This window comes from Dermochelys coriacea, chromosome 9 (genome assembly GCF_009764565.3).
Source record: "Dermochelys coriacea isolate rDerCor1 chromosome 9, rDerCor1.pri.v4, whole genome shotgun sequence".
NCBI lineage: Eukaryota > Metazoa > Chordata > Testudines > Dermochelyidae > Dermochelys > Dermochelys coriacea.
The window spans coordinates 12,875,599-12,900,691 of NC_050076.1; the positions used below are offsets into that span (position 1 = coordinate 12,875,599).

Genomic DNA, 25,093 nt, shown 5'->3' on the forward strand with positions numbered 1-25,093 from the left:
GGGGAGACAGCATGGCACACAGAGAGAGATGCGCATGGCTCCTTTAAATACGCTGACTCCACTCTAAGTACATTGCCTTTTTAAAGGTTAAAGCAAGTTGAGACAGCCCCTGCTGCCCTCTGTCTTGAGCCCTGTCATTTCCCCCCTCTGCTCTGTGGAGATGGGGCAAGTGGGGGGGCAGGAGCAGGGGGAGGGGTACACCCTGACATTAGCACTCCCTTTTTCCCCCACCCCCACACAGCAAGCAGGAGGCTCCCGGTAGCAGCTCCAAGGCAGAGGCCAGAAGCAGCACATGGCCCTGCGGGGAGGGACAGCTGAACTGCCCAGCAATTGATAGCCTGCTGGGCGGCTGCTGCACAGGGAATTTAGGGGAGCAGGGAGCTGATAGGGGAGCTGCCGGTCCACCCTGGTTCCAAGCCTCCACCAGCTAGTTCCAACAGGCTGCTCTTTCTTCAAGCAGCGGATAAAGCAGGCAGCTGCCAAACAATATTATAAGGGAGCATTGCACAAATTTAAACGAGCACGTTCTCTAATTGATCAGCAACATAACTACGAAACAACTTTAAGCAGGATGACTTTAAGTGAGGAGTTACTGTACTGCTAATGTAGGAAAAGAATGGAGAAAAACTGCCAGTCGTCCTTGCTTCCAATGCTGGGTTTGCTACCATCAAAAGTGAATACATGGCAAATAAGTGGATAGCTTGAGATTACTTCCTTGTGTGAGTGAGTGTTCAACGTGGAGACCTGTTACTGAGTGGCTTCTTTCTGTGAAGGAGTATAATCCCGGATTTAGGTGTAGGTTCTTTGCTCTACAGCTCTGCACCTTACCATTCTTCATTGTCCTGATAAGCAAAATTAGAGGCAGATTATCTTTCCTGTTTGAATTATGGGTTTGACAAACTAGCAGAAAGGGTGTGACGGAGTCCTGAAATACTTCTGAGAGCTCACTTTTTATTTGCCCTACTTAGTTGCCTTTTTTTTTCTTTTCCTATTCTTTTGTAACTCATTTGCTTCCAGCTGCTCAATTTGTCAGGACTGTGTTTTAGATTTAAAATGGATGCTGACGACAGTTATGGCATAAAGCCCCTCCCACAGAGCAGAGTGAGAGCTTTCTCTCTATAGCTTTGACCTTAAGAACTGCACTCTGAAATTAATACTGGGAAAGGAAGGAATTGGAGAGAGGCAATCCTGGCACCTAATTTAGGCTGAAGAAAGCCTCTCTTGTTGTATCCGAGTGTTTTTATCTGTTTCCTCACACCTCTTACTATATTCATAAATAAAACCTCACAAAATGTGTCACACCTATAACTAGACTACAGAGCTGGATTTTATCATCTTTCACTGTCCACCAATGTATTCCATTGTGGCACAAAACCTTGAAGTGACTTAGTCTGCTCTCAGTAAGCGAAGTGATCTAATAGCATGTGTCTCAAGAAATGATGAACTAGAACTTTTAGAGAACTCCAATTATAGCCAAATAATGTATCTATATACTGTTTATGCTGAGTGATATGATGAAGATTTCTGTCCTAATCCAAGGCGCTAGCTGTATAAAAAGACGCACTCACTTTTTCCACACAAAAAATCATGCCACTTAACAAGTGGATTTTTTCCTCCTTTGATTCCAATAATTTCTGCATCAATAATGCAGCTAAGCAAGGGAGAAGAAGCACATTTGCAAATATCTGAATTCCCAGCATATTTTGCATTCATTCTCATCTTCTGCGGTGCCTCCATACACTTGCATTATGAAGGTTATGTTTCTCTTTGATACGTGCTTATGGATAGCTTGTAGAATGTTTTGGGAATAGTGTAAATTCATTAATTTCTGCTGCACAGGATGCTTGTTTTTGAATAGAGTTGTCTGTCTGACATTTTCGTACCAGACACTTATTTGACCAATTTGGTCAGTTTTTTTTTCCCCAAGGATTAATGAACAATTTTTCTGTGGTGAATTTTACAAATTCAGTTGTTTGTTGCTAATAATTTGATCAAACAATTCGGGTAAACAAATTTTGTTTGGGTTATTTGCAAACTTTTTGTTGTCCGTTACATGGATGGTCACCCTAAGTGTACATGGTATTGTTTCTGCTCTCTGATTGAATGACTGATTTTTTTGAAAATAGCCAATAGCAAATAATCTATGCAAACACGGGTATTCAAATGGAGAGCAGCCCCCTCCAACCATTTGTGTGAACAAAAATACATTTAGAAGTAGTGAATAAAAAGGGGCATGAACATGGCTGGAGTGAGCAGCTATTTGGATATCAAACACATGCTTGCGAATACTGTTTAGCAGTATTCTTCTACCTCTTGATGAGCTAATTATTACTCAGTAATTATTACTGAGTTTTTTGTGGCTTTAAAAACATTCATTTAGAGAATAGGGAATAGTCAATTTTTTATTTATTTATTTTTTAAAAAAAGTTACATTAAGGCTGGTAGACTAAAAAAATAATCTGCCTCAACACCAGTCTGCTCTTGAATGTCCTACCTGCAGCATTTTTATAACATATTTTTTCAAATGTTTGCATGCAGCTAAAATAAACTGACTTTCTCAATTTTCTAAATTACTGTACAACTTGGTAAATTTAACAGCTTTGCACGTTCTTCCAAATGTGCACACTTATATTGACTAATGTGATGTATGCCTTAGGAAAATGTATCATTTACCACTTCCAACCCCAATTTAAACATTCAAGATGAATGTTCTACAGTCAAACCAAGGATTTTTTTGTTTTAGTGCTTACAAAAGGTGCTACAGAAATATCACAGGAAACTGAAGTCTTTTATTCCTAGAACAGATTTGGCATGGGCAATAACATGCCAACATCTAAGAACCTGTCTCTGGAGAAATATATCAAAAGGCGTGGTCCAACGATAGGCTCCTTCGGGATGGACCCTTGTGTCTGTGTAGATTTCCACTGAATGTGGATGCAAGTGTCCAATGGCCTAATGGCATAAGACAGTTCATTCTTCATAGTCATTTATTCATAAGTTCTGTACCTCCAGAAGGATAACAATTGCAAGGGTAATTTTTATGATGTGGACACCTGTCTACTAGCAACAGGACTGATAGGAAAACCAATTGTTCTTGTTATTACCATTCCCAATCACTGCTGATTTAGTCTGTATATAAATTCTGAGGTGAAAACTTTACAGTAAGTGTCTCTTACTGATCCCCTGCACCATCTGGTCCCACAACTGATATTGGTTTTTTTTAATCTGTGTTTTATTCTGTTAACACATCTATTTTTAAATGTTAAAACTTTATCCTTTTATTTGTCTCTACATTTCTTTTTCAGCATCATCTTCCTGTGACTGGAGGCAGCAGACAGGAGAACTTCCCTACATCAATGCACTGCCAATGGTAAATACAATTTTAACTGCCTACGAAAAAGTGGTATGATTCTTTCTTCCAGTGCCATTGTAAGTCAATCTTATATTGTAAATAATGTTTTTGAAAGTCTTAGGCCATGTCTCCACTACAAAATTATAAGAACCTAACTTGCGTCAGCATACAGCCACCGCGGTTATTAAATCGCTTGTTTGTATGCAGCATTTGGCTCCTTGTGTGGGTTGTGCGTGCTCAGCAGGAACATTTGCACAGATTGCATTGTCAGTGTTGGACATTGTGGGACAGCTCCTGAAAGCTAGTAACAGTTGACATAAGCAACACAGTGTCTACACTGACCCTGTTGATGTAATTACATCAACTGGAGTGCTATGCCATTCGGGGAGGTGGTGTTACTAAATAGGTGTAAAGAGACACTTACGTTGGTGGGAGCCAAATTTAAGTGAAGACGCTTCTGCAGCTAGGTTAATGCTAAACATCTTACATCTGACCTAGCCCTGTAGTTCAGACCAGGTCTTACTTTTAGAAAGCAAGTAGAGTTTTCTGCAGCGAAAACCAAAGCTTTATACCAGTTGACAAAGGAATTTACAAGTATTTCCAGATTTAATCCTGTGGGCAAATATAGCAACATATTTAGTTTCAACAAATAGTTTAATTTGATGATAACATTTTATTAGTACCTTCACCCTGTTGGTAACTGTTTCTGTTTCTTCTTCTGACCAAGAGCATGGGCAAGTGGTTGATTTGGCTAGATATTCTACTACCCCCAGTAGCATGCTTTTGCAAGTTCATTTCAATACTAACAGCTTCTCTTGTTAAAAAGCTATGCAGTGTCAGCGGCTTCTTGTTTCAACATATTTGCCAGCATAAAACTAGTGAAGTTACTCTTTGCTCACAGAAATGGGCAAGGCTGATGTAATCTTTTCTCACTCCCTCTGTGTAATGTTAATAAGCATTGTAGATTATTGCAAGTTTAAAATTGCAGACTGTTTGTTTTAAAGCTATTGTTGCTTTTGTAGTGGTTGAGCAGATAGAGAGCAGAAGTGAGGGCTGGGGGAGTAGGTCACAGAAGTGAGGACCAGGGAAAGGGTTTCAAATTATTGCCTCTACCTCTGGTCAGCTTTCCTTGCAATTTTGATGTCCTCTGTTGTCACAGTGCAGCAGTTTTAAAATCATAACCTGTAGCTCTAACCTGAAAAGTGACAAATATGCTTGGTTCACAAATAAAAAAGATGTTTGGTTGGTTAAGTTTTGTGGGTTTTTTTTTTTTTTAACTGAGAACCCTGAAAATTCCCCCTGGGTTCTGAGAGGTGAACTGGGTCCTTCATTTTGTATAATCATGCGTATTAAAAGATACGCAAATCAATTACAGCCTTAGTTAAAGTTTCACAACCTCACTGCCTTCATCTTGTGCTCTAAGTAACAGCAAAAAAAGGCAGTGGGTTTGTATAGATGTAACTCATTTGTCCTGATATTGAATTTAGTAAACTACTCTGTTGATGATGCGTAAGACGGAAAAGCTGCATTGGCTGGACAAGACAACCAGGAGTGAAACATAATGCAATATTACCTTGTCATTAAAGGGAGCAAATATAACTCCGAGAAAATCACCTCTGTGCAGTGGACCTATGCCCGGGGTGGGCAAAATACGGCCTGCGGGCCAGATCCAGCCTGTCTAACATTTCAGTCTTTTCAGCTTGCCAGGCTCTTTGGCTGCCCCCTTTCGATCTCTGGGCCGCTAAAAGTCACCCCGGCACAGCGGGGTGCTCAGGCAGGCTGTCTGCTTGCTGTGGCCCCACACTGCTCCCAGAAATGGCCGGCTGCTGCTGGTGTGTCTCTGCATGCCCCTGGCGTGGGTGGGGACATGGCTCTACACGCTGCCCCCACTCCCAGTACCATCCTCATAGCTCCCATTGGCCAGAAACCGGCCAATGGGAGCTGAGGGGGCAGTACTTCACAGGCAGTGCATGGAGACTTGCTATCCCCCTCCCACCAAGGGACATGCAAAGATGTGCCAGCAGCAGCCTGCTGCAGTCGCTTCCGGGAGCAGCATGGGGCCATGGCATGCAGGCAGCCTGCTTGAGCCCTGCTGCGCCGCTGGCTGGGAGCCATCTGTGATGAGCGCCTCCTGGTCAGAGCCTGAACCTCGCACCCCTTCCCGCACCCCAATCTCCTGCCCCAGGTCAGAACACCCTCTTGCACCAAACTCCCTCCCAGAGCCCAAACTCTTCACCCTTTCCTGTACCCCAACACTCTGCACCAGCCCAGAGCTCTCTTCTGTGCCCAAACTCCCTTCCAGACCCTGTATCCCCTCCATTAATATAGTAGAAAAGTGCAGGCCATGACTATGTATAAAAATTTGTGGAGTGGCCCCCCTGAGAAAATTATTGCTCACTCCTGACCTATGCAAACCCTATGTACCACTTAAGTCTCAGCTAAGCCCTTAAAATGGGGTATGGGTGTTTCATAGTAATATGTTGTCCCAGTGATGAATTTCACCCACGGGAAGCAGATCTGTTGAGTTACGGAGATGCCATTTTCATCCATTCACTTTTCAGGGTAGAATGGCATTCACTGTCCAAAAGCGTGAGGCTAGCTGTACCCTTAGACCTTTCTATTCGCTCCAAAATTTTATTGCTAATCTCAGCTACTTTCCAACGCAAAACAATACTGTTTTTTTTTAATTTCAGAACATCTTTTTAGCCAAGATTTGAAATTATAGTTCTGTGTTATTACTTCCCTTAAAAACGTGACTCATTCTGTATTAAGCTAGTCTTAATACTTCATTAAATTTTAAAATACTGAGAAGATCTGTATTTGAAATCTTGTTGCATTCGGTCCTAATTTTCCCTCCCCACAAAGTATATCAAACAAAGAATTGTACAGTCTCATGGGTATGCTATTTGGTTCAGTAATAATCAGATACTTAACTGCTACGTCGAGCATCAAGGAATGGTCTTCAGTACTTTCATAAGAGCTGCTATCACTACAGAGATGGGACATATTTTACTATTTCAACTATTTCAGAACAGTTACTTATCTTTTAATTAGAAGTATACCCAAATACTAAGAAAGTTAAGAGACAGGTCAGACAAGTTTTCCATCTTCCCAAAGGTGGGTATTAGTATATGAGTTGTTTTCCTTGCGGATTCTGTAGATAAAATGGTGACAGTAGGTGACTTGAAAGGAATTTTTATTTTCCCCCAAACACCTCTGTCTTGGGTTGTGGATATAGGGTTCAATTCTGCAAAGTACCAAGTGCCAAACACTCAGTGAAGCAAAGCACTTAAGCTGAAATATATCTCTAATATTCAGCATGCATCTATTCACACTGAAGTTAATGGCACTACTCAGATATTTATAGTAATGCCCAAGCTTAAGTACTTGGCTTGATCGGGATCCTTGTACTCCAGTATCTTTGTAGGATTGAATCCCAAGTGTGTCTGATCCTTCTATTCAAGGATCCAGCAACACTTGTTTTGTGATTTATTTTGTTTGTTTTTTATAGTGTCAGTGGCCTTTCAGGATTCTCAGTCAGAAACAAGAGTATAAAACACAACAATCCTGTAATTTCTCTAATTTGCATCTTTCTAATTTTAAATCTGATTCAATGCATACTCTGTGCAAAAGTAAGTAACTATGTTAACAGCATGTAAATAAGTAAGCTAAGATGCATTTTCCTTAAGAAAAATTTTGAAATTGAATTAATGGGCATTACATCATTTTATAGTATTTCACTGTAGCGAAGCAAAAATTACAATATTGCTGTAGTCTTCAGATATATACTCCCTATTCAACTGTAATGTTCCTGAGAACCTTTGGAGAAAACCATGAAAGAGGTAGCTCAAGTTAACAAATAATTCCAACTAAGTGAAGGGAGTTGAGTCTGTATTACTACTTATCCATGGAGCCCAAAACTTCAGAGCCCCACTTTGAGGAAGTGAAGTAGTTACATATTTACTAAAGGTTTCATAGTAGCAGCCGTGTTAGTCTGTATTCGCAAAAAGAAAAGGAGTACTTGTGGCACCTTAGAGACTAACAAATTTATTAGAGCATAAGCTTTCGTGAGCTACAGCTCACTTCATTGGATGCATTTGGTGGAAAAAAAATGCATCCAATGAAGTGAGCTGTAGCTCACGAAAGCTTATGCTCTAATAAATTTGTTAGTCTCTAAGGTGCCACAAGTACTCCTTTTATATTTACTAAAGGTCTCACATAGTTCATGGCTGTGTGAAGGATAAAATTCAAGACTCCTAGTCCCCTCTCTAATCACTAGATCATATGTGTTTGTCAAAAAAAGATCATAATAAACTAACTTTTTCTCTTTGATAGGCTACCCATCTTACTTGAGAAAGGAAATGCAGTGTTCAAAGTGCATCTTGAATTTAATTTAAACATTTGGTATAGTTCCAAATTACATTCACATAGGGAAATTGGAGAACTGTAAAGAATTATAATTGTGTAAGGTGTTTGCAATTAGCTTTTTTAAAAATCAGATACCAAAGGTAATTTAGTAATAGTTCTCTTTGAATTTGGAAGGTCTTGAATGAGATCCCATAGGAGTTTTTGTTGTTAGTACCACCAATAAATTTAAGAGTTGTTAATATTTCCATTGGGTGGTGTGGAGAGTATACGAATGAAATCTGAAGCCAGTATGAAGGCAACATAAGTACTTGGGAGACTATAACTGAAATACAGCATGACCGTGACAAAACAGAGAAATAGTCTAAAAGTCAAGAAAATGTGAGTCGGTGATTCACAAAGGAAGAAATAATCAAACTGAAAAATATAAAATGGGCGAATGTAGCAGGTCATAAATAAGCTGGAGTTTATTGTAGGTGATCAACTGAATGAGTCAACAATGTGATGTGTTGCATAAAGGGCAAATGCTATGCTGGGTTTTATTAATAGAAATATCCTATGTAAAACAAATCAAGAAATTTATTTTGCTTCATTTGCCACAGGTTATGCTTCAGTGGGACAATCTGTTTATTTTTTCAAGTGATGGTCCCTGTGTATTCCATTGAGGGTTATGTGCATGCACCATGTTCCTGGAGCCGGAGCTTTTAAAAGTAATAGCTTCCATTGGTCCATGCATGCGACCTTGAATTGCCTTGTGGTTTCACCTGAGGCGATAAAGGGTGTGATGGAGTGACTGAGTCTTCAATTTCTTTTCACCACCACATTATCTGAGTTGGAGCTTCTGCTTTTCTCTCATCCTTGGTGATGCACTTTCCAGAAAAACTGTTTCTATTCTTGTACATAGCTATCTGTACTGCTTGGGGGAAGCCCATGTCATGTCCAGGTGCAGTATCTGCTTCTCCTTCCCTGTCCCTACTCAGGAAGGCTAGGGCCTACACCTTACGAAGCACCTCATGGAGGTTGCCATGGGAACACAGTTGGATCCTGGCTGAAGACCAGCCCCTCTTCCCCTCCCCAGGTACATCAGCCTGAGCAGTCCAGGATGCACCTCCCTCCACGGAGTCCCAGTTGGGTTCTGCAGGTACCAGTGCTATGGACCCCGCGCTGGGGCTTAGCTATGAACCACAGAAGAATGTGTGTAAGCATGGCCGTAAGTCATCTTCCAGATCCAAGAAAGATGCTGCACCGTCCATGATTTCTATCCACAGAGGAGGGGCGCATTCCAAGGCCCACAACAGTGAAAAGAAGTCATGTTGTTCGCCAGATCTGCTGGTCCCAGTTCCTCAACCATGCAGCCCTTCTGCATCGGCTCGGCTGGTGCAGTGTGACTCATCAGTCCCAAGGCAGGCCCCCTTACTGGCTCTGGTTCTGTCTGTGGACCGGGTGCCGTTAATGCCTGGGAGAATGGGATGAATCGTTTGCCCTGGAATGGTTGATGTCTCTGCCTGTTCTAGTCCATTCACCTGCTAAGAGGGCCTCTTCTTCTGTGTTGGATCTGCTGCCCTCTGGTTGTGTTCCTATAGCACACCCCATTCCTTTGACCCCGTCGGTGCCCCAATTCGTACAGGACTTTGGTTCCTCCAAGTCTGAGGATTCAGATACTAGATGTGGTCCCCTGCTTCCATTCTGAAGGCATGACTAACAGAGAGTTCCGATGCCACCATGGTAGTATCCTCTCTTGCTCAGCCCAGGAGCCACTGGTACTGGGCTCTATAGGTAGTGCTGCAGCAACAGCAGGATCAACCAGGTTGGCTATATTGGAGCTTGCGGCCCCTATATTTGCCTTCAGAACCTTCTTGCTCAACCTGGAAGGAATCCCTTGTCTCGCCATCCCATCCTTCATTGTTTGGAACCAGGACCGGATCATGTGCCAGTCAGCCCGGCTCCATCATTACTGATGGATCCAGAGATATTCCCCATGTCATCCCTGGATGTGGCTGTGCCATCGACTCCCTCTTCTCTACTGGATGACTTCTGTCAATTTCAGGAGCTGCTCAGGAGACTTGCTAAGGCTCTTCAGATTCCATTAGAGGAAGTGCAAAACAGTCAGCACCCAACTACTAGACATCTTGCATACATCAATACCTGCCAGAGTGGCCCTACCAATCAACAATGGCATTCTCCAACCAGCACGCACCTTGTGGCATAGCCCAACCACGTACGCTGCCACCCAAAGATAATGGTAAAGAGGTACTATGTGTAGCAAGGTCTCTTCCTCAGCCAACCTCCAGTTCCATATCTTGAACTACCTAACACTGATGGCCAAATATGATTTTTTTTTAAAACTATGGGCAGATGGCGGATTTTGCAGATGAACTACCTCAACAGGATTGTGCCTGCTTGTAAGCTATTTTGGAGGAGGGCAGGTTGGTCTCTAGGACATACTTCAGGCTGCAGTTTATTCTGTGAACGTGTCCTTGAGTACAGTGGTGACTGGAAGAGTCATGAGGAGAGAATCCTGGTTACATTCCTCAGGTTTCTCTAGAGAAGTACAGAGCACAGTTGAGGACCTCCCTTTTGTTGAATCACACCTCTTCAGGCAGAAGATCATAGAATCCTAGAACTGGAAGGAATCTTGAGAGGTCATCTAGTCCAGTCCCCTGCACCCAAGGCAGGACTAAGTATTAATGGATGATTCCTTACAGTCACTGAAAGACTGTAGAGCCATCCTGCGATCCCATGACATATATATGCCAGCGCTGAAACGAAAATTTTATCGCCCACACAATGCTATGGAACTCCCCAGTGCTACCACCAGCAAGCCCATGAATCTCCTCAGAAGTGCCCGAAGGCCCACATATCTCATCCACATGGTCCACCGGCGTAGCCCTCTGCGCAGCATACCCAATCTTTGCATAAGCAATATTTCTAAGTGCATCTAGAGAGCATTCAACCACTTTATATCCTAACGCAGTTGCCAACCACCCCTTTGGGGGCCGTCACAAACTTTTTACCAGCATGGAGAATAACAACAATGGACAAGTGGATCCTGCATGTCGTTTGACATGGCTAAACGATGGAGTTTGAAACTACTTCCTCTATGCCCTGAGCCCGTTTCAGGGATCATTCTCACAACAGTATGCTTACCCTAGAGGTGGACTTCCTCCTGTAGAGAGGAGCAGTGGAACCCGTCCCTGCAGCCTTTCAGGGCACAGGGTTCTATTTCAAATATTTTCTGGTATCCAAGAAGAAAGGGGTGGGGGATGGAGGCAGATCTTGAATCTCCGACACCTCAACTTTTCCATACACAAACTGACAATTAACTCTGGGGAAAGGGGAGAAAAGGGGAATGTTTGCATTTCAATAGCTTATATATCAAATATGCTCTGTTTTGCGACTAAAAAGATACTTTTCTTTGAGCCTCTTTCTCCAGGAGTCCAAAGTTCTGCTGTCTTGCAAAAAAATTGGCAATAGAGGGTGCAGATTCCATACTCCAGAAATATTTGACTAGATACCACCAGAAGATCTTGCTCAATACCTTACGAGGGCTTCTCCAGTGAATCTTAGGAGCTGCGCAGCTGTTGTAAGTGCTTTCCTGAGGTGCAGAGCTCCTCCCTTGACATATTAAAAGTGTGTATGAACCTGTGGAGAAACTGGAAATATCTGCATTATTTTTATAAATATTGTGCGTGCCTTTGTGTTCATGATGGATTACTTGCTACGGCGTCAGATCAAAAGGGGTTGTCGGGGAATCAAACAGGAAGGACTATATGGTGGCTTAGATAAGGACCATCCCAATGAACTTTCAAATACAGTAGCCAGTTTAATAGCTGTGAAGAGGTGACTCCTCAGCCCCATCCTAGTTACATAGATGTTTGTCAAGGCTGAGAACCTGGAGATAAAAAGACACTGATCAGCTAATAGATTTGCTCTGCAGAGTGAGGAAGTAGTCAGTTCCTGTCACTTGAAAGGGGTGTACTAGGAGAAGTGGAAAAAAATGTCTTGGAGGAGGCATCTTACCCAAAGATCCATTACAGAACCTTCCCTCAAATCCCTGTGCAACATATAAATTCCATAGGGCCCTCCCTTGGCCTCTTCACATGCTTTAACCATACATGAAGGGTTGAAGGAGGAGAGTGTATTGGTTTTATTTTCCTAAATGCTGGGGACTTGTCTTTCAAAAGTTAGGGGAACACTGCGTACTGAAATCCTCAGTTCCTAGTTGGGCAATCCACCAGGTGTCCCAAGATGCTGATTTGTGCACACGTTGTGGTGTCCTTAGTGTCTGTGTTGTATGCTGGCAGGGGACTGAATCTGTGCAGAGTGCTTTTATATGAGCTGTGGAAAGATAAAGATTCCATCAGAGCCTTTGGGCACAGATAATGGAAGGGAGTGAGACCCACATGTGTTCGTATCTGCAGTGCCAATACATTCCTGCACTTGTATTAGTTGTTGGCTCAGCAGACGTGAGATGGGATTTTTAGTACTGTTGAAACCTCAGTTTTAAAGGACTGATTTACTCTTCTATGCTATGTGTGATTTTAAAATTGGGCAGTTTTTTGTAGGACTCTAGGTTTTTCAGTTTGTCACTCTGAACTCTAGAACAATGGAAGTCTTTTGGGGACTGTGTGATCTAAGTGATTGATGCATTTTATATCTCACCCACCAACATCCGTAAATTCAGAATTTTGATTGATGATAGTGTATTGTGAACTTGGATTTCTTGGTTCATGTTGGCATAAGGAATTGAGGCGTAGGTGGTCTGGCCTAGCTGTCACAGGACATGTCAGGGACGGTAGTTATTGACGGGAGTTGGAGGAATCGCAAGAGACAAGCTCAGTAAGCAAGAGATTGGGTCAGAATCAGGCTGAAAAACTTCACACTTCCTATGTCTGTACAACGTTGGTATTCTGTGTTGACTGCACTAAGTTGTTCAAAGCCTCTCCCACACCCTTTGTAGTCTATGCCAAGAGAGTCAAAGGCAAACCATTGATATCTCAACATATCTCACACTGTATCTCTGACTGTATCAAATTCTGTTAAGATCTTGTAAAAGTCTCTCTTCCTCTTCTCACTCCCCCAGGGCTCAGTGCATTTCCTCAGCTTTTTTGAGCAACGTTCCCATAAAAGATATCTGCAGAGAGCAGCATGATTGTCTGTATGTAACTTTCGGGACAATGTTAACTTTGGCAAGTCAGTATTGCAATCTCTGTCCAGATATCCCGCAGTCCCACCACCTGTAAGGGAACTGCTACAGAGTCCCCTGCAGTGGAATGTATATGTGCACAATCACTCAAGGGAGAAAAGAATGGTTGGTTACTTACATTCTTTGAGATGTGATGTGCACATATAAGTTCCATGACATGTTCCATGACTTTCCCAACTTCCCTGATACTTTGGTCAATAATTTCACAAGTGGTGAGAAGGGATGGAAGGGAGGCAGGACACATGCCCCATTAATGGCCTCAGTTCAATGCATGAGGAGAACAGGGACACGTGGTACGGTTGGCAGAAGTCTCCGGCTTGAGTTCCCTGGGTTCACATACTTCCGCGGTGGGCTGTATATGTGCACAGCACATCTCGAAGAACAACAGTTATTGTAGGTAACTGGTTTTTTTTCTTCGCTCTCTCTTAAGGATCCTTCAGGTCACTGTGGGCACTAAGCATGCATTGCAGATGACTAACAGCAGAGATACGAGTAGGAGCTCTATAAGAAATAACACTGAAAGACAAAGGCCCTCATCCTTCAAATACTTGCACATTTGGTTAACTTTAAGCACATAAGTAATTCCGTTGAAGTAAACAAGCACCACTCGTGCTTAAAGTTAATCGTGCTTTAATGTGTTTGCAGGACTGGGGCTTAAAATTGCTCTTGTAATTCATTATTAAGACCGTTTGCTTTCACAGTTTATGGAATATAACTAAAGTATTCATTTCCAAAAGTTTGGAGCAAAGTAAATCCAGTAACAAAATAATATTGTAGAATTATCAATATATTTCTTTTATGAACCAGAATGAGGTAGCCCAAGAAGTCACTGGAAAAGTGGCAAAACATAATAAAATAATCTGACACAGAATCTGAAATTTAACTAGTAATCCAATAAAAATTGTCAGAGAAATTTCTTGACTTAAACTGGGACCCTAGACTCTACAGCATTTTAAAAAATTTGGTAAAATGTTTAACCAAGGTGCTATAAAGCGCTTGCCTAGAAATCCATAATACACGTTATATGTGTAGGATTGGGAGTAGAAGAGTAAGAGAATCAACCGTATATCTTTGACTAATATGTTGCTTCAGCTAGCATTTTATAGAACGTTATCATCATAGCATTGGCAATTATGAAATACAGTGGGGTATTGCATTTAGTACAAGAAGTTTTGCTTAAATACATAACATAAATGGAACATTAGGGTTAAATTAAACAAAGTGAGTGGAAAATTGTGGCAGGTATGAATTTAGAGGACAGTCTAAATATATGTTTAAAAAAAAAAGTAGAAAAGTTCATGTATGCATGAAACCGAAGAGAGGTTTTACCAGTGATTGTAGCCATATTCTGCAAGGGAACTTCAGTCAAATTGTTCTAATCCAGCTTTGATAAAGTTATGAAAATTCATTTCACGGCTTGGTTTTCACTTGAACTTGGGGTTTTTGTTACTTAGGACACATTTCTGCTCCCTCTGAAGTCAATGGGAGTTATTATGGGATAAGGATAATTGGTTGTGAAGGTGCAATATTTTTTGTCTGGTTATGGATGAGTAGTTGTAGCATATATGGATTAAGGACTCTAGGGCATCATTATAGGACTGTCATGAATAGGTAACATAATCGATTGGTATGTAGATTCAGTAGGACCTATGAAAATACTCTCTCCCCCATTTGAGGATTAATTTGAGATACCATTTATTCCATAATGGTTTGATGGCCTTTTTAAAAGGTTTTGATGTGCCAGTATGGAAGGCTGCCTGGGCAGTCTGTTTTTATTTTGGCAGGAACTAAAAATTCAAGTACACTGCTGCATCCTGATCACTTTATGGAAGGTTTTGTTGTCTTTGTAAGAAGTTACTTTTTAATCCCTTATTGAGCAAACAGCCAAGGAAGACTGTTCCCAAAAAAAGGACAGAGCAAAGAGAGAGGCCACATTCTTCCTGCCATGAGTTTAAGTTCACTATGGACAGAATCAAATGAAAGTGAAGCCACTGTGCTTACGAACAAAATGTAGTCACCATTTCTTCTCACAGTGCCATTTGTTGAAGTAGTTTCTCTGCCAAATCTCAAAGTATTCTACATTTTAGAAATAGGATTTGACTAAGAATTCTCAGAAAAATCATAATTAAAAAAAAAAAATCTAAATAGCCAGAATATTTAGCCTCTGGCAGGTAACCCGTGCAGTGGGATCACAGGGGTGGAAAGCACTGGGCCAGGAACGGAACTGGTAGAACATTCTCTGTAATAGAAAAGAGAAAATGAGAACCATTGTTAATCTGTTCTTATTGCTCTTGCCGTTCCTGATACCTAAATCGTGTATATAGGACTGAACCTCCTTATGGAGGTTGTGGAATTAAAGGCTACATCACTGGGCCCTGGATGAGCAAAATCTTATTTGAAAATGGATGTCATGCATTTTCTCTTTTTAACCTGGTTTTACGTGCCCATACTGGGCTCTGGTTTTGGCAGCACTGTGCTGTATTGGAGTGGCCACATAAGAACTGTTCAGAACAAAGGAGAATCTGAAGCCTATAATATAGTTCTTCTAATCCAGGTTCTGATCTTAATCCCAGATTTAGTACTTTCCCAGAGGAACAGTCTCTGACTTCAGTACTTGCAAGAATGGGGGCTACTCACATCAAGATGTCCCCCATGGTTTGGAATTTCTGTCCTCACAAAAAGAACACACATGGTACAAAAATGAAAAACTTCTATAGGCAGGAGGGCTCTGCATGTCTTCTTAACACATGGTTTAACATGTTTGCACACATGTTCATGTGTAATCATATCTGAGAACTATGTCATAAAACAGTTAAAAACAATGGCAGGAACAGAGCCCAAGTTCCTATTAAGGATAGAAGAAAGAATTTACATAACAATCTGAATCTGGCAATTAGGTATAGCAGAGTTTGTAAAACCAACGTAGGCAGTTTCATCATTTATTTTTGTTTTCCTTGTTGGAAAAATTGCTGCTCTTTCTGTGAATTACTGTATTTGAGGTAAAGTGAGTATATTAAAATGAAAAGAGACACATCTGGTGGAGGTGTGGGTGTGCGTGGTTGTGAAGAAAACAGCTTTAAATTTGTGTTAATGATAACTTCGAAATAAAATAGAAATTAGGAATAGTTAAGAAATGAGAGGAAGACAAATTGGCTGTTAAGATGTTTCTGTTTTTGTGAATAAAATATAAAAGTATCAGGTACGTACATAAATCAGGTGGAAAAATGGTCAAACGTTAAAAGGAACGAAAACACAAACTTATGGTCACAAGATCAAATGAGGCATTAGTTCCTTTTCCTCTCTTTTGGTGCAGTTCACCAGAAGTTCAAGTAATTCAATTGTACGATTCAACTAAAACAGAAAACAGAGCCAGAAAACCTGATTACTAACAGCATATACAGAAAAATAATCAAATTAACTTAATGCTTGATGTCAACTTTCCAATTAAAAGACTATCTTGTATGTCGGAATTTCATCTTAGTTACATAGAGCCCTGTTTTGCATATAAAACTCGCTTACAATAGCCACTATCCCAACAATTGAGAACATTATTGTGCTAATGAGCAGTCATACTGGATTTAAGCAACAAATGCTTGAAAAACAGGGTCTTCCTTGAGGATTGAGGGTTGGAGAGGAGCTGGTGACCGGAGGTATAGCTAAGGGCAGCAGATCTCCATGAAATAATCTGTTGCTACTATAAACCGAAAATGAAGACAGATTTGTGTCAAATGGGTGGCCGTGTTCATTATTATTTGTTTATGGTATTACTCATGGGGTGCTAGGTGCTTTCCAGACATGTAAGAAGGGTTAGTCCCTGCTTCAACGTGATTGCAATGTGGTACAAACTGGGCATTTCTACAGAATTCATGCCCTCGACAGTAACTGGTTGGATTATGTGAAACGTCTCTTGATCAGTTTAGAAGAGCTCAGCAATCAGTTTAGAAGAGCTTTTCTAATAGCAAAAAAAAGCAAACAGAAAATGTGTATTGATCATGATAGTGACATTAAAATTGCAGGTCATCTTCATTACAATGCCCTCTTTTTGCATGCATGTAACTTTCTCAGAAATAATCCTTCTGGGCTGGATCTTTCCATGTTTGGGCTCAGTCAGGATGTTATCTCTGCCATTGCAGTCCATGAGGTGCCTGATCCAAACCCATCAAAGTTAATGGGCAGATCCCTAGTCTTTCACTTCAGGCCCTGTGTGTTCCTCTTTCTTCTGCCAGTCAGGCTGAGCGCCAGTTTTGATATATTTCAGAGTAGCAGCCGTGTTAGTCTGTATCCGCAAAAAGAAAAGGAGTACTTGTGGCACCTTAGAGACTAACAAATTTATTTGAGCATAAACTTTCGTGAGCTACAGCGCACTTCATCGGATGCGTTCAGTGGAGAAGATTATGAAGCCCAGACTATTTAATTTTTGCTTTGCTGCACAATTGTTCCTTGCTTTCCTGCAGCAGGTTCCTGCTGGCTGAGGTTTCTCTACTCTGTCCACCTTATTGTAACCTAGATAAACCCAGTTCTGCCTCTCTTCTGCTCCAACCTCCCAAAGCTTCCAGAGTGGGTCCCGACTTCACAGTGTATCCCAGCCATTCTTTCTCCAAACCCTGCCCCACTCTCACCTCAGCTGGCTGGCAGTGAGTGCACTAGTGTTCTGGAACTAGGGGAATGCAGCACACTTCCCTGTCCAGGCTTGCAGCTGGCCCTGCAGCTGCCTCCAAGTCAGGGGAGGCAGAAGGGGGTCACAGAGGAGGATTCATAATTGAGACAGAGTATCTTTGTCCCCATCCTTCAGCTGTTCCTTTCAGCGAGGAATGCTTCTGCATCCTGGGGACCAAAACCTGACTGAGCAAGATATCTTTAGCCTTGGTGCTTCCTCCCGGCAGAGAATGGATATTCATAACCTCCTCGCCACTTTTCCAAGAAGCAGTTTAAATGGGGCTCCCTTCCCTTTGCATCTTCAGCTCCATCCTATGTACTCTCCAGAGACTTGTTAGGGTCCTCAGTGGGTATGAAGAAACTTCATAGCCAGCCAGGGTCATACAGATCTCTCACCCTTCCACCTGAGGGAAGGGGAAATGCACTCAGATTTAGGCTCCACCCCCAAATCCCTAGCCACCCTACTCTGTCCCTATACTCTTGTGTAATAACAGGGCGATTAACTAAAAAAAAAAATTAATCACAATTAAAAAATGTATAGTGATTAATCGCAGTTTTAATCGCACTATTAAATGGTAGAATACCAACTGAAAATTATTAAATATTTTTGGATGTTCTTTACATTTTCAAACACATTGATTTCTATTACAACACAGAATACGAAGTGTATATTGCCCGCTTTATAATATTTTTAATTATAAATATTTGCACTGTAAACATGATAAACAAAAGAAATAGTATTTTTCATTTCACCACATACAAGTACTGTAGTGCAATCTCTTTATCATGAAAATGCAACTTACAAATGTAGATTTCCTGGTGCAAATGCTGGAGCAACCAACTAGGGGCAGAGCTCTTCTTGACCTGCTTCTCATAAACCAGGAAGAATTAGTAGGAGAAGCAAAAGTGGATGGGAACCTGGGAGGCAGTGACCATGAGATGGTTGAGTTCAGGATCCTGACATAAGGAAGAAAGGAGAGCAGCAGAATACGGATCCAGAATACTTCTGAAAAGCAGCCTTTGACTCGCTCAGGGAACTGATGGGCAGGATCCCCTGGGAGAATAGCATGAGGGGGAAAGGAGTCCAGGACAGCTGGCTGTATTTTAAAGAATCCTTATTGAGGTTATAAGAACAAACCATCCCGATGTGTAGAAAGAATAGTAAATATGGCAGGCAACCAGCTTGGCTTAACAGTGAAATCCTTGCTGATCTTAAACACAAAAAAGAAGCTTACAAGAAGTGGAAGACTGGACATATGACCAGGGAGTAGTATAAAAATATTGCTCAGGCATGCAAGTGTGAAATCAGGAAGGCCAAATTACACTTGGAAGGGCAGCTAGCAAGAGATGTTAAGAGTAACAAGAAGGGTTTCTTCAGGCATGTTAGCAACAAGAAGAAAGTCAAGGAAAGTGTGGGCCCCTTACTGAATGAGGGAGGCAACACAGTGACAGAGGATGTGGAAAAAGCTAATGTACTCAATGCTTTTTTAAGGCTCTGTCTTCATGAACAAGATCAGTTCCCAGACTACTGCATTGGGCAGCACAGCATGGGGAGGAGGTGACCAGCCCTCTGTGGAGAAAGAAGTGGGTCGGGACTATTTAGAAAAGCTGGATGAGCACAAGTCCATGGGGCCGGATGCGCTGCATCTGAGAGTGCTAAAGGAGTTGACGGATGTGATTGCAGAGCCATTGGCCATTATCTTTGAAAACTCAGGGTGATCAGGGGAAGTCCTGGACGACTAGAAAAAGGCTAATGTAGTGCCCATCTTTTAAAAAAAAAAAAAAAAAAAAAAAAGGGGGGGGGGGAAGGAGGAGGATCCAGGGAACTACAGGCCAGTCAGCCACACCTCAGTCCCTGGAAAAATCATGGAGCAGGTCCTCAAGGAATCAATTCTGAAGTACATAGGGGTGAGGAAAGTGATCAGGAATAGTCAGCATGGATTCACCAAGGGCAAGTCATGCCTGACTAATCTAATTGCCTTCTATGACAAGATAACTGGCTCTGTGGATGAAGGGAAAGCAGTGGACGTGTTATTCTTTGACTTTAGCAAAGCTTTTGATACAGTCTTCCACAGTATTTTTGCCAGCAAGTTAAAGAAGTATGGGCTGGATGAATGGACTATAAGGTGGACAGAAAGCTGGCTAGATCGTCGGGCTCAATGGGTAGTGATCAATGGCTCTATGTCTAGTTGGCAGCCGGTATCAAGCGGAGTGCCCTAAGGATAGGTACTGGGGCTGGTTTTGTTCAATATCTTCTTTAATGATCTGGAGGATGGTGTGGACTGCACCCTCAGCAAGTTTGCAGATGACACTAAACTGGGAGGAGTGGTAGATATGCTGGAGGGTAGGGATAGGATACAGAGGGACCTAGACAAATTAGAGGATTGGGCCCAAAGAAATCTGATGAGGTTCAACGAGGACAAGTGCAGAGTCCTGCACTTAAGATGGAAGAATCCCATGCACTGCTACAGACTAGGGACCCAATGGCTCAGCAGCAGTTCTGCAGAAAAGGACTTAGGGGTTACAGTGGACGAGAAGCTGGATATGAGTCAACAGTGTGCCCTTGTTGCCAAGAAAGCTGCTAGGCATTTTGGGCTGTATAAGTAGGGGCATTGTCAGCAGATTGAGGGACGTGATCGTTCCCCTCTATTCGACATTAGTGAGGCCTCATCTGGAGTACTGTGTCCAGTTTTGGCCCCACACTACAAGAAGGATGTGGAAAAATTGGAAAGCGTCCAGCAGAGGGCAACAAAAATGTTTAAAGGAACATATGACTTATGAGGAGAGGCTGAGGGAACTGGGATTGTTCATTCTTCTCTTCTGCAGACTAAGGGGGGATTTGATAGCTGCTTTCAACTATCTGAAAGGGCGTTCCAAAGAGGATTGATCTAGACTGTTCTCAGTGGTAGCAGATGACAGAACAAGGAGTAATGGTCTCAAGTTGCAGTTGGGAAAGTTTAGGTTGGATATTAGGAAAAACTTTTTCACTAGGAGGGTGGTGAAACACTAGAATGGGTTACCTAGGGAGGTCGTGGAATCTCCTTCCTTAGAAGTTTTTAAGGTCAGGCTTGACAAAGCCCTGGCTGGGATGAGTGAGTTGGGGATTGGCCCTGCTTTGAGCAGGGGTTTGGACTAGATGACCTCCTGAGGTCCCTTCCAAGCCTGATACTCTCTCTATGATTTGTTACATAACTGCACTCAAAAATGCAAAACTTTAGAGCCTATAAATCACTCAGTCCTACTTCTTGTTCAGCCAATTGCTAAGACAAATAAGTTTGTTTACATTTAAGGGAGATAATGCTGCCCACTTCTTATTTACAGTTTCACCAGAAAGTGAGAACAGGCATTCGCATGGGTCTTTTGTAGCTGGCATTGCAAGGTATTTATGTGCCATAAATGCAAAACATTCATATGTCCCTTCATGCTTTGGCCACCATTCCAGAGGACATGCTTCCATGCTGATGACACTCGTTAAAAAAATAATGCATGAATTGAATTTGTAACTGAACTCCTTGGGGGAGAATTGTATGTCTCCAGTTTTGTTTTATGCGCATTCTGCCATGTATTTCATGTTATAGTAGTCTCAGATGATGACTGAGCACGTGTTGATCATTTTAAGAACGATTTCGCTGCAGATCTGACAAAACGCAAAGAAGGTACCAATGTGAGATTTCTAAAGATAGCTACAGCACTTGACCCCAGGTTTAAGAAACTGAAATGCCTTCCAAAATCTGAGAGGGAGGAGGGCTGGGGCATGCTTTCAGAAGTCTTAAAAGAGCAATACTCTGATGCAGAAACTACAGACCCCGAACCACCAAAAAAGAAAATCAACCTTCTGCTGGTGGCATCTGACTCAGATTATGAAAATGAACACGTGTTGGTCCGAACTGCTTTGGATTGTTGTCAAGTAGAACCTGTCATCAGCATGGGCGCAAGTCCTCTGGAATAGTAGATGAAGCATGAAGGGACATATGAATCTTTAGCGCATCTGGCATGTAAATATCTTGCAACGCCGGCTGCAGCAGTGCCATGTGAACACCTGTTCTCGCTTTCAGGTGACATAGTGAACAAGAAGCAGGCCAGCGTTATCTCCTGCAAATGTAAACAAACTCTTTTGCCTGATTGGCTGAACAAGAAATAGGACTGAGTAGACTTGTAGGCGCTAAAGTTTTTTACATTGTTTTATTTTTAATGAAATTTATTTATTTAATAATTAATAAAATTTGTTTAAATTAGTTTTTTGAATGCAGTTATTTTTTGTACATAATTAAACATTTGTAAGTTCAATTTTCATGATATAGAGATTGCAGAACAGTACTTGTATTAGATGAATAGAAAAATACGGTTTCTTTTGTTTTTTACAATGCAAATATTTGTAATAAAAAATAAATATAAAATAAGCACTGTACATTTTGCATTCTGTGTTGTAATTGAAATCAATATATTTGAAAATGTAGAAAACTTCCAAAATATTTAAATAAATGGTATTCTATTATTGCTTACCAGTGTGATTAATCACGATTAATTTTTTTAATCGCTTGACAGCCCTATTTGGATGCTCCTGAGTGGTGCAGCTTTCTGGCTGAAGTTGGCAGTCCAGGGTTAAGCCTTATCTTCAGTTGCTTGTAGTTTTCTGAAAAGGTTAGAATACAACATAATACTCCTGGGGGAATTCTGCACTACTGCGCAATGCCCAGCTCGCACATGGAAGACTCTGCCGGGTGTTAGGGAGAGAGAGCTAGAGGGTTCCTGGAAGCTGCAGTTCCCAGCATGCCCTGAGGAAAGGAGAGGGTGGTGTGCCCGGAAACCCTGTGCAAGCCTGGGACCGAGCGTCAGGCTGTTTCCCCCCTCTGGATCCCGAGCTCTGGGGTGTGGGGGAGAGGCGGTGTTGGTGTCTGGACTTGGGGGGAGGGCATGGATGGGCTCTGGGGGGAAGGGAGCGTGGGTATCTGGGCAAGGGGGGCTCTGCACCTGGGCTCTAAGTGGGAGGGGTTGTGAGTATCTGACCCCCTGGCTAGGCTCTAGGGCAGGTGCAGCAGAGAAAGAGGAACTAGGTTGTCACAGGGGTTTGTTTAACTCTCCTGAGGGAATTTTTGTGCATGTCTATTGTTACAGACATATTTGCTGACAAGTATTTTTGAAATAAATTAACAAAATAATTGAAATTGGTGTTATGTACTGTTGTTTTAACACAAAAAAATTGCAGAATTTTGCAGAAATTTTAATTTTTTGGCGTAGAATGTCCCCAGGAGTAAATGTAATGATGCTATTTTGCAACAAATCCCAATATATATAAATTTAACTTTCTGCTACTGACTTGCTCAGTGCTTGCACTTTTTCATAATTATTGGTATGTTTTCAGCAATATTGGGTTATTTATATATCAGTGGGTTTTTTTGTTCCATTAAAGTTAATTTTGTAATTTAAGGGAGCTATATGCGTGTATTGGAACTGCAGCATAAAGAGTATTTTCTTTTGTTTATATACACCTACAGATATGATTACCTGGTATAGTTGTGTTCTGAAAATCAGTTTTGCCAAGGTGTCCCTATTAAGTTTTTATTTCATAAGAATAACATGTATATATGTTTATATTTGCTTTATTATAAGTCATTTTATATATAGCTGTTTAATTTCAGTTCTTTATGTGGGCTGATGTAACATTTTATCAATAAGGTTTCACCTAGGAGTATAATCTTCTCTCTTAATGCTGTTTAATCATAACATGTTTATTTGTGGCTATTTTAAAACACCATTGATTTTAGAGATGGGACCGAATCATAAAATTGGTATCCAGAATCCCAGTTCAGATCCGTGATTTCCCCAAAATTCAGGGCTGATGGGGTTCAGATCCAGTAGTACTTCTGAACCCACTTTCAGTTTAAATATACCTTTTTGACTTCATGTGTAAAACAGAAATGAGGGAATCCTTCTCATAAACTGTTGAAGACATTATTTTTGTATTTCCCAGTGCTGTAGCATATTCAGGCCAAATTTTGAAATCACATATGCTTGGGAGTAGTCCCTTTGAATAAGGGCCTATTCCCAAGTAAAATAAAGTCAGTGAGAGTGTATGTGGGTGAATCAGTGCTTGCTGGAGAGAGACTAATTGTTTGTAAAATACTTGATCGTTTTACAGTTAGTTATGAATAAATCACAGCAGATGGGTTTTTTTTCTCATATGTCATGTAATTTAAATGTGACCCTGTATATTTGCCATTGTGTTAAGGTTTTTTTATTTTGTTTTACAATAGTGTGCATGAAGTATATGGCTTAATTCTGTTTACTGTGTATTTTTATGTAAATGCAGTTTCTTTTTCCATATTAAATGCACACAGCTCATTACTTCAATGAATATTACTTCAGTATATTCATTAGATTGTCTCCTTTTCTTGTGTTTGTATACCACCCAGCACAATCCTGTAGTAAACATTTATATTACTGAATGGATCCTTTGAGATGTACCACAATATAATTGTTTACTACTGTTATTGCTAACTGTTATGTTATACTGTAGAAAAATAGTGTTGCAGGTGTATTGTATTTAAGCAATACTATGTGATCAGTTATTAAAGATCATATTGTAATGCAATGTATACATATAATGCAAGAGGCCGAGATGAGCTTTCATTTGCTGATTTTATGCACTAAATTGCATAACTTTAGCATTGTGTTAACATTGGTTCTTCTCAGAATGTGTCCCACTGTAAGCATGTACATGCGTGAGATCAGATTGTTTCTGAATGGCAGCATCCATGTGTCTTGTGACTCCTTGTGCTCCTGTATGAGGGCACAAAGGGTGGAGCATCTGTGGCCCTTCCTCAGTTCCCTCTTACTTCTCATTGTAGCAAGATAGCAGCTGGTGAGTGTCCAGCCCTCTAGTTCTTTTAGCTTTGGTTAAATTCTTTCAAACACTTCATAAAACTTTCAAAATCTTCTGATTTTCTGACATATGACTACTGTGATCAATAGTGACTCATATGGACTGAATATTTGTGGTCAACCCTCCTGTGTACTCCCTCTATAGACCTCCCGGTATTAGGCTTTTCAATATGACAAGTACAAAACCTGTAGGCTTCAAGCTCTGCCCCTTCTGAGACTAATTCCATTGAAAGATGGACACAGTAAGTGCCTCTTGAGTTTAGGAGAATCCCACATACTGAACATATGCTCAGTGAGCCTTTCATTCTGCACAAGAACTGGCAAGTCACAAAACATGCAGTTGAAGATTCGTCTCCTCTAGCAATCTGTGAAGGCCTCTTCAGATCCTGAGGACACTAACTCTAGAGTCCTGATAGCAGTTAGGCCAGCTTCCTCCTATAACCTCTCTCTAGTAGACAAGCGACAGACCAGCCTGGAGAGGATGAACCTGAGATCAGACCTGGTGTCTGCATAGATGCTGATGCCACCCACATCGAAACCAACGCTAACATCTTAGGTATTCAAGTCTGGCACCAAGAGCAGCTGCTCCAACAGAAGCAATGACTCCAGTTGAAGAATAGTGTCTTATCACA

The 25,093-nt window shown here is 41.4% G+C and overlaps 1 protein-coding gene across 12 annotated transcripts in view; it reads left to right on the plus strand.

Moving 5' to 3' along the window:
- Positions 1-25,093, plus strand: part of TBL1XR1 (TBL1X receptor 1) — a 178,271-nt gene that overhangs the window by 67,405 nt on the left and 85,773 nt on the right. For all 12 annotated transcript variants that reach the window (XM_038415488.2, XM_038415492.2, XM_043491679.1 and 9 more), the window contains one exon: positions 3,306-3,370. The gene's annotated coding sequence lies outside the window, so the exon portion shown is untranslated. The remainder of the gene's footprint in view (positions 1-3,305; positions 3,371-25,093) is intronic.